A 15,546-nucleotide genomic window follows, 5' to 3' on the forward strand; every position below is an offset into this window, starting at 1 on the left:
GAACCAAGGTACACTCAGGATTCAAGGGGACCTAATTCTCCGAAATTAAAACGGCCACACGGCGCGTTTACACCGTGGTGAAGGGAGGGGATGGTGTAGGAAAGTGGCTCTCTATATACAGTCAAACTACGAAATCCGATTTACTCACCTGTTATCAGGACAGACCTCAGTGCTGCACGTTTGAGCCCAGTACTGATCCTGAAAATTATTCTAACCGTACTTACCAGTAACTTGAATTTCCTTCCATAGGCTAACATTGACTGGTTTCACTTGGAAGTTCTTCGAAGTGTGGAGTTTTGGAACTTACAAATATTCTTCTAAAATCAGCTGAACTACGCATTCCAATTTACTAACCTGTTATCAGGAGAGACCTCAGTGCTGCATCTTTGAGCCCAGTACTGATCCTGAAAAGTAATTCTAACCGTAATTACCAGTAACTTGAATTTCCTTTCATAGGCTAACATTGACTGGTTTCACTTGGAAATTCTTCTAACTGTGGAATTTTGGAACTTTAAAATATTCATCTAAAATCAGCCGAACTACGAATATTCTTCTAAAATCAGCTGAACTACGAATTCCGATTTACTCACCTGTTATCAGGAGAGACCTCAGTGCTGCATCTTTGAGCCCAGTACTGATCCTGAAAAGTCATTCTAACCATACTTACTAGTAACTTGAATTTCGTTCTATAGGATATCATTGCCTGCTTTTTACTGAAAAAGTTTCATAGTGTCGATTTTTGAAACTTACAAATATTCCTTTTAAAATCATCCGAACAACGAATTACGATTTACTCACCTGTTATCAGGAGAGAACCTAGTGCTCCATCTTTTAGCCCAGTACTGATCCTGAAAAGTAGTTCTAACCAAACTTACCAGTAACTTTTATTTCCTTCCATAAGAATCCATAGTCTGGTTTTCACCAGAAAGGTTTCAGGGTCTATTTTATCAAACTACAAATATTCCTTAAAAATTGCCTGTATGACTTAAATGCATTCTTTCAACTGTTTACAGGAGATGCACCAGTGCTGGATCCAAGATCCACCACTGAGTAAGAAAAAGTGACGATAACACTACTCACCTGCTAAGTTAATTTCCTCCCCTAGGATAACATTGGTGATTCTATATAAAAAAGTTTCTAAGTGTCAACTTTTAAAATACAATAATATTATTTACAAATCACTACTGTAACCAAAACGCTTTTACTCAACTGTTTACAGAAGATGTCCCATGTCTGATCTAGGATCCAGTCTTGTGATTAGAAAAGCAATCTATAAAGTAACTAATTGAATTTAACTATAAATTCCCATTGAGTTCAATGTTGCATTGTGTTTGAAATTGTGTTGCCCATTGCAACAACTGTAACTACTATACTTAAAAGTGTATTGCCTATTAGCAAAGTATTTAAACTAAAGTATGTAATTTAGAAAATAAAATATCTAAAAATAAATAGTTTAAAAATGTAGTAAATCAGTACAAAAAAAGTAATATAACAATTAATACATTTAAAAATTGTCATGTACTAAACCTTTGAAATTCACTGAAAAACATAGGTTTCAGGCATGTTATAGTTAGGTATTAGCATTTAAAAAACCTTCGAAATGCACTGAAAAAACATAGGTTTTAGACATGTTATAGTTAGGAATTCGCATTTACAAAACCTTAGAAATTCACAGAAAAAAAACATAGGTTTCAGGGGTGTTATAGTTAGCTGGACATTTCACTCATACAAAACCGTTGAAATTCCACCATTACAGTTAGTTCAGCTAACTATAACTCGCGCGCCCGCAATGCACTGCTGATGACGTCACATATTACATCACTCATGACATGGTCAGTGACATCACTCATGACATCACTGATGACATCTCAAATCTAGAGTGCCGCTGGTGTTGAGAGTGCTCTAAGAGGAGCTGCTTTCCACCTAAACTGAGAACTACTGAGACTCTCTTTTTCTTTTTTGCATAATTTATGCGTCATTCTATGCCTGAAAGGGTTTGGTTTTGACTTATACTGGGTGCTCCCTTGTGTCTGGACAAAGCTATACCTCTCTGAAGAGCTCTAATTAAGGTGAAACACTGTGTCAGGGGTTGCCTTTACTCATTTCAGGTTGGCGTGAGTTGGTATTTTACCATTTCAAAGCTGTAATACTGTATCTTGAGTGATAAATGGCTTATGTCATTTTACAACTCGGCAAGGACAGCACTATGTTAGTCCTATGCTTAAAGACTTTGCTGTAGATTGGTTATGAAAAAAAAAAAGACTTTGCTGTAGAAATGGCAAAAGACTTTGTCCTTTTCAATCTTGACGTGGATGGCACTGTGCTAATCCTATGCTTAAAGACTTTGATAGAAAAACAGATATTGTGAGGTGAGCAGATCTAGAGTGTCGCTGGTGTTGAGAGTGCTCTAACAGGAGCGGCTTTCCACCTAAACTGAGAACTACCCAGAGCTCTCTTCTTCTTTTTTGCATAATTTATGCGTCATTCTAAGCCTGAAAGAGTTTTCTTTTGATATATATTTATATGTCATCCCATGGCATTCTCCTCCCGAACCACCACACAGTGGCACACAGATTCCTCGGCAGCCAGGTATCTTGAAATACAATTTTATTAAGTGGTAACCAATTTTTCTTATTGGTACAAAACATTTAAAGTAATGAAGCAACCAACGCGTTTCGGCTGACCCCTTCAACTGGAGATGTCATCAGTGATGCTGAATTTATATGATTTTGTACAAGTGAAATCTGAGACTAACTGTAATGTCCAGGTAAATTTTGTTTTTTCAGTGAATTTCTATGTTTTTTAAAATTCTATGTAAAAACGGTAATGTCCCTGCAACCTTTCTTTTTTTCAGTAAATTTCTAAGGTTTTTATAAAAGCTATTTCCAAACTATAACATTCCTGCAATCTTTGTTTTTTTCAGTGAATTTCAACTGCTTTGTAAAGTTATTTCCTCCCTGTAACCTTTGAGAGGGAGCGTGTAAGTGAGTGTATGAGTGTTTCAGTGGGTATGTGAGTGTGTGTGAGTCTCTCACTGAGTGAGTGGGTGATTGATCATCTGACTGGGTCTGTGAGTGTGTGTGTGAGTGTCTGAGTGGGTGTTTCAGTGGATGCATGAGAGTCTGAGTTGTTCTTTGAATGGGAGTATGAGTGCTTGAGTGAGTTCTCCATGTTTGCTGTCTATTTGCTGCTCACTTCTGACCTTTATTTTGCTCTTTCTGTTTGCTGCTGGCCGCCTTTTTTCCTCTTTATACAACGCCTTGGCGGAGTTCCCCGAGTTTTACACTGTGGAATCCCGTAGAGTTATCAAATTTGCTGTAGCTCTGTGAGCAGGCAGAGTATTGCTCAGCCAAACCTAATTAGAGCACCTTGGAGGCTCAGAGTAGGTAGGGGCCAAGAACCCCTCCCATTATCATAGTGGGATTGCTGCGAACTCATTGGATGCCCTGCCCTCTTTCTCAACCACTCTGCAAACACACCTCCTGGTGCACTACCGGTTGCTGGATGAAGTCCCCTTGGCTGCTGAGGCCACTTGGGGGCCAAGACCCTCCTACGGTTGCCACCAGAAAGTCCTTCACAGCAGGATTGCTAAGACCTCATCATAGGCCCGCCCCCTTTTTCAACCACTCTGCCACGCACCTCCTCGCACACTACTGGTCGGAGGATCACGTCCTCTTGGCTGCTGAGAGTAGTTGGGAGCCAAGAAAAACCCCTATTGTTTCCACCAGTAAGTCCCCCACAGCGGGAATGCTGAGACCTCATTGGAGGTCCTGCCCCTTTTTCAACCACTCTGCAAATGTGCCTTCTGGCACACTACTGGTTGGGGATAAAGTCCCCTTGGCTGCTGAGGGTCCTTGGGGGCCAAGAACTCCATATGTCGCCACCAGTAAGTCCCTCACAGTGGAAGTACTGAGACCTCATTGAAGGCCCCACCCCCTTATTCAACCACTCTGCAAACATGCCTCAGGTGCACTTCTAGTTGGGGTATGACATCCCCTTGGCTGCTGAGGGTCCTTGGGGGGCCAAAAAGCACTATTGGTGCCACCAGCAAGTCCCTCGCAGTGGGTTTGCTGAGATCTCGTCTGAGGCCCACACCCTTTCTCAACCACTCACCAAACGCGCCTCCCAGCACACTACTACTACTTGGGGGATGAAGTCCCCTTGTCTACAGACGGTCCTTGTGGGCCTCTTTCTGCTAGTTTCTGACCTCTATTCTGCCTCTTTCTGCTCATTTCGCACTTTTATCTTTCCTCTTCTCATTGCTGGCCTTTATTCTAACTATTTCTGCTTGTATCTCACCTATACTCTCCCTCTTTCCGCTCATTTCTTACCTTTATCTTGCCTCTTTCTGCTCATTGCTGACCTTTATTCTGCCTATTTCTGCTTGTTCCCACCTTTATCTTGCCTCTTTCTGCTTGTTTCTGTACTTTATTTTGTCTCTTTCAGCTCATTTCTGACCTTTATTCTGACTTGTTTGCATTTCTAACATTTATTGTTATTTCTCATCTTTTCCTCTGGGACCACGGAGAGCCTCAAGGCCTTTGCGGTCCATGCTGGCCCCCAGCCTCTTGCGGGAGCTGGAATTGCTCTCACAGACAGGGAGCTGCTAAACCTGAAGCTCAGTGTCTCCATGTGAGAGCAATCATTTTGTCTGTTTTCCTGCCTACTTGACAGCAGACAGGGAAACAGACAAAACCTCTGGTTCCAGCAAGCAGGAGTATTTTGTCACCTCTCACTTGCTGAAAGCGGAGTGTTTGTTCTGACTTGGCGGGAGCTGTAAACAGCTACTTCCTAGGGGAGGGCACCCCAGGACATAGCAGGACCCAACCCTGGGGGTTCTAGTCCCCAGGCCCATGTATGGCTTCAGGAGGGGTGCCAGCGTAGCCTGCCTCCTTTGATCTGCACGGGTCGGCTCTGGGGAGGTGGTGATCCCCGAGCCATATATGGCTCGGGAGGTGGGCCGCATGGCGCCCTCCAGGTTTTTATAATAATATAGGCTTTGGGGTGATGGTGGTCCCGGGGCCCATGGGACACCCCTCCAAATACCGGATTGAAAATAAAGCCCTGGGAGGAAATGGTCCCTGAGGCTCAAAAGAGTTTCAGGAAGGGGGTCTGTGAGCAAACCTCCATTTAATAATACTGCAGGCCCCCGGGACTTGGTCCACCCTGGTGCTAAATAGTAGAGAAGCATGGGAGGTTGTGCTTCTTTTTTTGAAAAAAAAACTGCAGCAGCTGTGGATACAGCATGACTTCTGTCAAAATGGTTTTAAAACAAACTTTTTTACCCTGGGCAGGGTCCCTGCTGGATCCCCCAAGAAGCCTAGGGAGGTCAGGGTATTCCTACCCTGCCCCATCTCTTTTAAAAAAATGTTTTTTGGGGGGGACCCAGCTTAAACTGAGTTTCAAGATGCCTGCCAAAAGTTCATGGTTGAAGTGTTGGTAGGCAATCACATTTCAGCATGGGTATTGTTGGATCCTCTGCGGATATGCATCCCTATATATGTAAATTTACATTCCCTTTAATATAGCAAAAAATGGTGATAGGATTTACACCAAGTAACAAAAATGGTTCTTTCTGGACCAAGAGCTACCTTTCTGAAAAATTTGGTGTCACTCCGTCCAGAGGTTCAGCCTGTAGTTGTGACTAAAATCTCTCCTGAATCAACATGGGAAAAGCACTTGTTCTGCCCCCCCCCCCCCCCCCTACATAATAGATCACCCTGAAACTTCCCATGCACACCAAAAATCAGCAGCACACTTATTGTGGACAATTTTGTGAAGATTCATCAAATGGTGCCAAAGATATAGGCAAGTCAAAAAATGCTTTTCCTATGGAAACATGGTCCTAACTTTAACTACCTATTGCAACTAAGAGAGAGAGAGGGGGGAGAGGGATAGATATGGATATTTATAGATAGATAAATAGATAGATAGATAGATAGATAGATAGATAGATAGATAGATAGATAGATAGATAGATAGATAGATAGATAGATAGATAGATAGATAGATAGATAGATAGATAGATAGATAGATAGATAGATAGATGGATGGATGGATGGATGGATAGATAGATAGATAGATAGATAGATAGATAGATAGATAGATAAATAGATAGATAGATAGATAGATAGATAGATAGATAGATAGATAGATAGATAGATAGATAGATAGATAGATAGATAGATAGATAGATAGATAGATAGATAGATAGATAGATAGATAGATAGATAGATAGATAGATAGATAATTCAATATCGAGAGAGAGAATAGTATTTTTTAGAACAAACCAACACATAACAATAGCTTTCTGTAGTTAGAATGAGGATGCAAGTAGAGTGTAGTAGTGGACAGTTCATGCAACTCTAAACATGAAAACTGTATATATCTGGAGCTACACTGAACTGTTAAATATTTTAAAAAAATTAAATCAGCGATATCTCCAGGATACCATGAGTTAATCATGGTTAGGAACAGGATGATTCATTCTAAAGTCTCTTTGTACTATGAAAATCAAGCTTTGTAGACCTATCTAAATCATTTGTCAATGTGTTTTAGCAGTAGTGTGTTTTGCCTTTATATTTGCCAATATTCTGTACCATATTTTATGACTCTAGGCCCAAATTTTCTAAGAGTTCATACAATACAGTTCAGCAAGTCAGGGTGCTGCACTGTCATGCATTACATGAACAGAAGAGAGTAGAAGTGCACCATATTTAAAAAATAAATGGTGCAGTTCAACTCTCTTCAAGTGACAGCACACTTTGGACTCCTTAGTGTCAATGTAGGCACCCTTGCATCAGGACTCAAGGGTGCCTGCATTGTAGTCAGAACAATGTTTGTGCAGTAGGAATACCATCCTCCACAAAAACAATTGTTTGAGGCTTTTTCCTCTTTGTATGTGTGCTGCATAATTAAGCACACATGCAAAGTGGAAATATCAAGAAGAAATAAAGTAAAACTATTGGGCTTTGTTTACAAAGGGTCTCTGCACTTGTGGACAGGCAGGTGTAACAAGAAAGAGGGGGCCTGATTTACAAGGGTCTTCCACACTCGTGGCTGAAGCCCTGCAGTTTTGGAGGAGTGTCCGCAGTCTGGGCAGAATCTCCACAATGAGAATTGCGAATGAATCAGGCCCATTCTTTCTTTTTACAAGTCATTTTGTTGACAAACCCATGTTTGCCAGCTGTAGTAATTATATGTTTGCAGGGGAGGATGCACAAGAACAGCTCCACCCATGGAATGCCTCTCTAACGCAATGGAACACATAGCACTGCCTTGAGTTACCTATTTTAAACTAAGCCAGGCAAAGTTATGCACATCAAGTTTCGTGTGGGTTAGTGAACTCCAATATAAATTTGCTGTCGGGTTGCAGCAAAAAAGTGACACAACCATGGCACAAAAAAGAAAATTATATATATATACATGTTCGCTGCCGGCCGGCAGTATCAGTAAAGAATAAGTCGTCCGTCTTTCTTTTCGGTGCCTGGATGCACCTTTGAGTGGTAATTGCGTATATTTATATATATATATACATATATCTATATATATCTATATATATATATTCACTGAAAAAACCATAGGTTTCACACCAGTTATAGTTAGCTGGAAATTTTACTGACATAAAACCATTGAAATTCCCATGTTATAGTTAGTTGGAATCACTATAACATGCGCGCCTGCAATGCACTGCTGATGACGTCACATATTACATCACTCATGACATGGTCAGTGACATGGGAACGCCCCCAGCAACACCCATTCCACGCCCCTTTAACACAGGACACTGCGTTAAAGGGACTGATATTTATCAGGCAGGATTACGCCACAAAAAGTGGCTCAGTCCTGCCTGATAAATATCACTCAGTCTTCTGATAATCCAAATCCAAATGTTTCTCAAGAAAAGTCATAAACCGTGTCCGTGGGTCATATCTGCCCAAACGCCGATATTCTGAACGATTGAAAATGACTTTTCTTGAGAAACATTTGGATTTGATTTATCATGTCCCATACTTTGGAAATTTTGAAAGACTGGCTTTGAGGATGCTATAAATTACTCAAGTCTGCCTGAATTGTGTGGGTAAAATTGATACCTAGTCACTTTGAATAAGAATGTACTTACGACTCGTCTAACATTTGGAAGAAATATCTAGTTATATGACAACAGGATACCGACATAACTTGAAGGAAATAAGAATGCCCTGAAGAAGTTCTGTTGTACAGAACGAAACGCGTCGGCTGGCTGTGGTACATGAACTTAAGGAAAATAAAAGCATTTTAATATACACCAAGATTCAGCGCTTCAATAAGGACTCTAAGTTATATGATTTGATTGGACTTGTTGTGCAAGTGGTGCTGTGCCAAACTTTGGAATATTCTCCACTACTCTCTACTACTCACTCTCTACTACTCCACTACTCTCTAATACTCACTCTTTACTACTCATTCTCTACTACTCTACTACTCTCTACTACTCTCTCTACTACTCACTCCCTACTACTCACTATCTACTACTCTCTACTACTCACTCTCTACTACTCTCTACTCTCTACTACTCACTCTCTACTACTCTCTCTCTACTACTCTTTACTACTCACTCTTTACTACTCTCTACTACTCACTCTCTACTTCTCATTACTATTCACTCACTACTACTCTCTACTACTCACTCTCTACTACTCACTCTCTACTACTCTCTACTACTCACTCTCTACTACTCTCTACTATTCTCTCTCTCTGCTACTAACTCTGTACTACTCACTCTCTACTACTCTCTAATACTCACTCTCTACTACTCACTCTCTACCACTCACTCTTTACTACTCTCTCTACCATTCACTTAACTACTCTCTACTACTCACTCTCTGCTACTCTCACTACTGCTCTCTACTACTCACTCTCTACTGTCTATTACTCACTCTCTACTCTATACCTCTCTACCTCTCTCTACTTCTCTCTCCACTAGTCTCTACCTCTCTACCTCTACCTCTCTACCTCTACCTCTCTACACCTCTACCTCTACACCTCTACCTCTACACCTCTCTCTACACGCACACATATATATATATATAAATTGCAGACTAGGCTCCCTTCAGGTGAGAAAAGAGTGCGTAACAGCTCCGGGATAGACTGGAAAAGGTTTTATTAATATTAAAACTCTCTGGGTGCAAAGTCCAAAGAAACGCTCTGCAGACGCGTTTCTGCTTTCAATTAGCTTCATCAGTGCCTGTTTCTGTGGCTTTTCGTTTTCTTGGGGGTCAGTTGATTTAAAGATGTCTGCTATGACCACTTCCCATCTACTACTCACTCTCAACTGCTCTCTACTAATCACTCTACTACTTACTCTCTACTACTCTCTACTACTCACTCTCTACTACTCACTCTCTACTACTCACTCTACCATTCACTCTACCACTCTCTACTACTCACTCTCTGCTACTCTCACTACTGCTCTCTACTACTCTCTACTACTCACTCTCTACTGTCTATTACTCACTCTCTACTCTCTACCTCTCTGCCTCTCTCTACTTCTCTTTCCACTAGTCTCTACCTCTCTACCTCTACCTCTCTACACCTCTACCTCTACACCTCTCTCTACACGCACACACACATATATATATATATATAAATATATATATATATATATATATATATATATATACATGCATATGCATTTATATATGTATGTGTATATATATATATACATACATATATAAACATATAATCTGCATATCTATATAAATACAAATATAAATGCATGCATACATATACATATATGCATACATATGCATGCTATTTACATGAAAGGTTTAAAAACACTAATAAAAGCAAAGCTAAAAAGCCACCTCATTACAAACAGAATGGCTTTAACTTAAACGAGGGGGAGATCTATTGCATTTTCAATGCTTGTTTACTTTGGTTCCATCAAGAAGGCATTCAGATGTGTCACACATTTGGCATAAATTCTGAATGTTAGCACTCTAGTTGCTCATTAGATCACTGTAGTAAAGCTACTGCTCACCAGGGAAGTCTGCTGCTGTTATTCAAAGTGCATGTTTCAGTCTGCATGTCAGAATGTTTTTTAATTAAATAGAAGAGGATTTGAGAGGTCAAAATGTGCCCTAATTTTTCTTTCTTCAGCACTAATCATAATTTCTATGGCAAAATGAACCCCCTCATTTTGTTCCTTTGCAAATTAAATGTTTTAAGTGTTACCACATTATTCCAATCAAGATGACTTCAGGTGTGCCATACTTTTGTCATAAGTAAGACTATTAGCGCTCTAGTTGTTCTTTAGAACACTCTGGGACATTCTGTCACTAGGCTATACTTGGGCTACATCTGGGGGATATTTTTGCTACATTTGGGCTCTTTTGTCTCTGCTGGCCATCTTAGGAGAATTATTTGTTATGAAGTTTCCTAATTTCATCATTTACTACAGTCTCCTCAGTAGGAAATACTTTCAGTTTTCTACTTTGATTCCATCAAGAAGGCATTCAGATGTGACACACATTTGCCATAAATTCAGAATGTTAGCACGTTAGTTGCTTTTTAGATCACTATAGTAAAGCTACTGCTCACAAGGGAAGTCTGCTCCTGGTATTAAAAGTGCATGTTTCAGTCTGCATGTCATAATTTTTTAATGAAATAGAAGAGGATTTGAAACGGCACTCAAAATGTGTCCTCATTTTTCTTTCTGAAGCACTAATCATACTTTCTATGGCAAAATGAACACCCTCATTTTGTTCTTTTTTAAATTAAATGTTTTTAGACTTACCACTTCATTCCAATCAAGATGGCTTCTGGTGTGCCATACTTTTGTCATAAGTAAGACTGTTAGCGCTCTAGTTGTTCTTTAGGACACTGTGGGACATTCTGTCATTGGGCTATACTTGGGCTACATCTGGATGATATTTGGGCTACATTTTGGCTCTTTTGTCTCTGGTGGCCATTTTGGGAGACTGCATGTCAGAATTTTTTAATGAAATATAAGAGGATTTGAGAAGCCACTCAAAATGTGCCCTAATTTTTCTTTCTGCAGCACGAATCATAGTTTCTATGGCAAAATATACCCCCTCATTTTGTTCCTTTTTAAATTGAATGTTTTAAGAGTTACCACTTTATTCCAATCAAGATGGTTTGAGGTGTGCCATAACTTTGTAATAAGTTGGACTGTTAGCGCTCTAGCTGTTCTTTAGAACACTCTGGGAAGCTGCAGTAGAACACAAAGGAATCAACTGACAGTCTCTGTCCTTGTTGGATGTACATGTTTTACTGGGAATGTCAGACTTCATTCTCACATCACTAAGAAAGATATGTGAATTTACAGAAAATATACTTTTAGTTTAGCTTATAGATCCCCTTCCAAACCACTGTGGGAAAAGCATGAGATAATAGTTTTCTTTCAAACATGATTCATGATATCCCAGCAGAAGGCTTTTTCACATGGTAAAATCACCTTAGAACACACCACAATTCCAAAAATGAGTATGGTACCATCAACAAATGATTTATAATGTAACTAAGGTCCGAAAACCTATTAACTGCAATGCTTTTTAATGAGGTGCTATCATGTATATTGGTCCCAAGATGGCTGCCAACACTTCTTGGATGAAGTGCTGACAGCCAATCAGATCTCACAATGAGATGTGTGGTTAGGCTCCGCCCAGATATATATATTTATTTTCTTTTGATTTTCTCAGGAACTTCTGGCGGGATTTACACCATTTAACCAAAAGCGTGATCTGCGTACCAGACCCTACCATTTTCCCAAATTTGGTGAAAATCCGTTCAGCGGTTCGGGCTGTAGCCGTGTCTAATCGTCCTATGGAAATTATCATGGGGAAAACACGTTTTGGGACCCCCCTTTTTTCTCGGCCCCCGCTTGACGAATCTTCCCGAGACTTTCAGGGAAGGAGCGGAGCGGAGCGAGTCATCTTCTTTGAGAAATTCGCGAAGATTCAACAATCGGCGCCAAAGTTATTCCCAATAGAATTTTGCGGATTTCCTATGGAAACTAGGTCCTAACTATAACTACCTACTGGCGACCGCCGTCCCCGGCAAATAAATCTATAAATGCATATATATATTTATTTATATTTCGCGCTCAGTCTTTTCTTTAAAATCCAAAAGAAATGTACAGCACTCAAGGGGGTCGTGGTAACCACAAATGATTTATTTGCGGGGGACTTTCACATATTTATATTTTTATATATATATATATATATATATATATATATATATATATATATATATATATATATATATAAATATATATATGAACGTTTTTAGTTTGAGCCCGAAAATGCAAACTGTGTTAAAAATTATATTGAGCACAAATAGTAAAGAAGCAATATGTCATAAATGGCATTGCGATAGTTAGGGACTCTAAGTATTTCTACAGATAACAAAGAGTATTTTCTTTTGGGTCCCAAATGAAAATTATATATCTATCATATTGATTATACATCACAATGCAGTCATATGTGACAATTTGTTGATAATTGCAATGTTATGCTCCACTTATTTCAAGTGCCACATATGATAGATAACAAATAACCTATATAACGTATAGAGAATGTATAGTGTTAAAATGGCGACCATTGAAAACGTCTCATTTAAGATCATATGAGTTAATATGGTCCTTTGTTGATGTTTACTAGCCTGTTTCAAGTTGGCGCGCTTTCATATGTGTCAATTTCTGTTAAATAGCATCTACTCTTATCACTCCCCATCAATGAGCAAGGACGTGAAGTCCGAAACGCGTCTGATGACTTGCACCACAATCGAATTAATATTTAAGAATACAACCTTAAGACTGACTGGCTAATTCTTGAAGTCTACGTACCTGTCGATGCGGCGAAGCAGTTTTCCGACAAGTTGGATTTGCATATATATATATATATATATATGTTTGAGCAAATGCGCACCTGCGCGTCTCAGCAGGCACACGCAGCGCTTCTGGCTCTCCAGCCTGCATGCCTCTCATGTCCCGGATCTCGCACTTCTCCTCTTGCTTTCTCATGCGCCCGACGCGTTTCGAGGCTGGCCGCCTCTTCTTCATGGGGCTTGGTTCAGGAAACAGGCAGTGCTCTCACTTTTGTATCACCAACTTTATTTCATTGGGAAAGGTCCGCCCTGAGTGGGCGTGGCTAAGCGTCTTTTCACCACCAAGGATGATGGTTATTGTAGTCCACAGTGAGAGTGTAAGTAAAACCTTGAGTAGGTTGCCTGGATTACTGGAACATGTATGCCATAGTTTGTATTCCCTTGAGTAGGGGGAGAGATGTCAAAATCCAGGGCGATTTATATTCAAAGAAACGTTGCGCCCAGGAACCTTGTGACGTACAAGGAGTCGGCTTCTCCGCGCTGTGTGTCAGTAAAAACTGCAGCCGGTGATGGTGCCCTGCTGCACGGCCAGGGGCAGCCGTGAATTCAATGTTTGAGCAAATGCGCACCTGCGTGTCTCAGCAGGCACACGCAGCGCTTCTGGCTCTCCAGCCTGCATGCCTCTCATGTCCCGGATCTCGCACTTCTCCTCTTGCTTTCTCATGCGCCCGACGCGTTTCGAGGCTGGCCGCCTCTTCTTCATGGGGCTTGGTTCAGGAAACAGGCAGTGCTCTCACGTTTGTATCACCAACTTTATTTCATTGGGAAAGGTCCGCCCTGAGTGGGCGTGGCTAAGCTTCTTTTCACCACCAAGGATGATGGTTATTGTAGTCCACAGTGAGAGTGTAAGTAAAACCTTGAGTAGGTTGCCTGGATTACTGGAACATGTATGCCATAGTTTGTATTCCCTTGAGTAGGGGGAGAGATGTCAAAATCCAGGGCGATTTATATTCAAAGAAACGTTGCGCCCAGGACCCTTGTGACGTACAAGGAGTCGGCTTCTCCGCGCTGTGTGTCAGTAAAAACTGCAGCCGGTGATGGTGCTCTGCTGCACGGCCAGGGGCAGCCGTGAATTCAATGTTTGAGCAAATGCGCACCTGCGCGTCTCAGCAGGCACACGCAGCGCTTCTGGCTCTCCAGCCTGCATGCCTCTCATGTCCCGGATCTCGCACTTCTCCTCTTGCTTTCTCATGCGCCCGACGCGTTTCGAGGCTGGCCGCCTCTTCTTCATGGGGCTTGGTTCAGGAAACAGGCAGTGCTCTCACGTTTGTATCACCAACTTTATTTCATTGGGAAAGGTCCGCCCTGAGTGGGCGTGGCTAAGCGTCTTTTCACCACCAAGGATGATGGTTATTGTAGTCCACAGTGAGAGTGTAAGTAAAACCTTGAGTAGGTTGCCTGGATTACTGGAACATGTATGCCATAGTTTGTATTCCCTTGAGTAGGGGGAGAGATGTCAAAATCCAGGGCGATTTATATTCAAAGAAACGTTGCGCCCAGGACCCTTGTGACGTACAAGGAGTCGGCTTCTCCGCGCTGTGTGTCAGTAAAAACTGCAGCCGGTGATGGTGCTCTGCTGCACGGCCAGGGGCAGCCGTGAATTCAATGTTTGAGCAAATGCGCACCTGCGCGTCTCAGCAGGCACACGCAGCGCTTCTGGCTCTCCAGCCTGCATGCCTCTCATGTCCCGGATCTCGCACTTCTCCTCTTGCTTTCTCATGCGCCCGACGCGTTTCGAGGCTGGCCGCCTCTTCTTCATGGGGCTTGGTTCAGGAAACAGTCAGTGCTCTCACGTTTGTATCACCAACTTTATATCTGGAGAGCCAGAAGCGCTGCGTGTGCCTGCTGAGACGCGCAGGTGCGCATTTGCTCAAACATTGAATTCACGGCTGCCCCTGGCCGTGCAGCAGAGCACCATCACCGGCTGCAGTTTTTACTGACACACAGCGCGGAGAAGCCGACTCCTTGTACGTCACAAGGGTCCTGGGCGCAACGTTTCTTTGAATATAAATCGCCCTGGATTTTGACATCTCTCCCCCTACTCAAGGGAATACAAACTATGGCATATATGTTCCAGTAATCCAGGCAACCTACTCAAGGTTTTACTTACACTCTCACTGTGGACTACAATAACCATCATCCTTGGTGGTGAAAAGACGCTTAGCCACGCCCACTCAGGGCGGACCTTTCCCAATGAAATAAAGTTGGTGATACAAACGTGAGAGCACTGCCTGTTTCCTGAACCAAGCCCCATGAAGAAGAGGCGGCCAGCCTCGAAACGCGTCGGGCGCATGAGAAAGCAAGAGGAGAAGTGCGAGATCCGGGACATGAGAGGCATGCAGGCTGGAGAGCCAGAAGCGCTGCGTGTGCCTGCTGAGACACGCAGGTGCGCATTTGCTCAAACATTGAATTCACGGCTGCCCCTGGCCGTGCAGCAGAGCACCATCACCGGCTGCAGTTTTTACTGACACACAGCGCGGAGAAGCCGACTCCTTGTACGTCACAAGGGTCCTGGGCGCAACGTTTCTTTGAATATAAATCGCCCTGGATTTTGACATCTCTCCCCCTACTCAAGGGAATACAAACTATGGCATACATGTTCCAGTAATCCAGGCAACCTACTCAAGGTTTTACTTACACTCTCACTGTAGACTACAA

The sequence above is a fragment of the Lissotriton vulgaris genome, chromosome 11, assembly GCF_964263255.1.
Source record: "Lissotriton vulgaris chromosome 11, aLisVul1.2, whole genome shotgun sequence".
Classification (NCBI taxonomy): Eukaryota; Metazoa; Chordata; class Amphibia; order Caudata; family Salamandridae; genus Lissotriton; species Lissotriton vulgaris.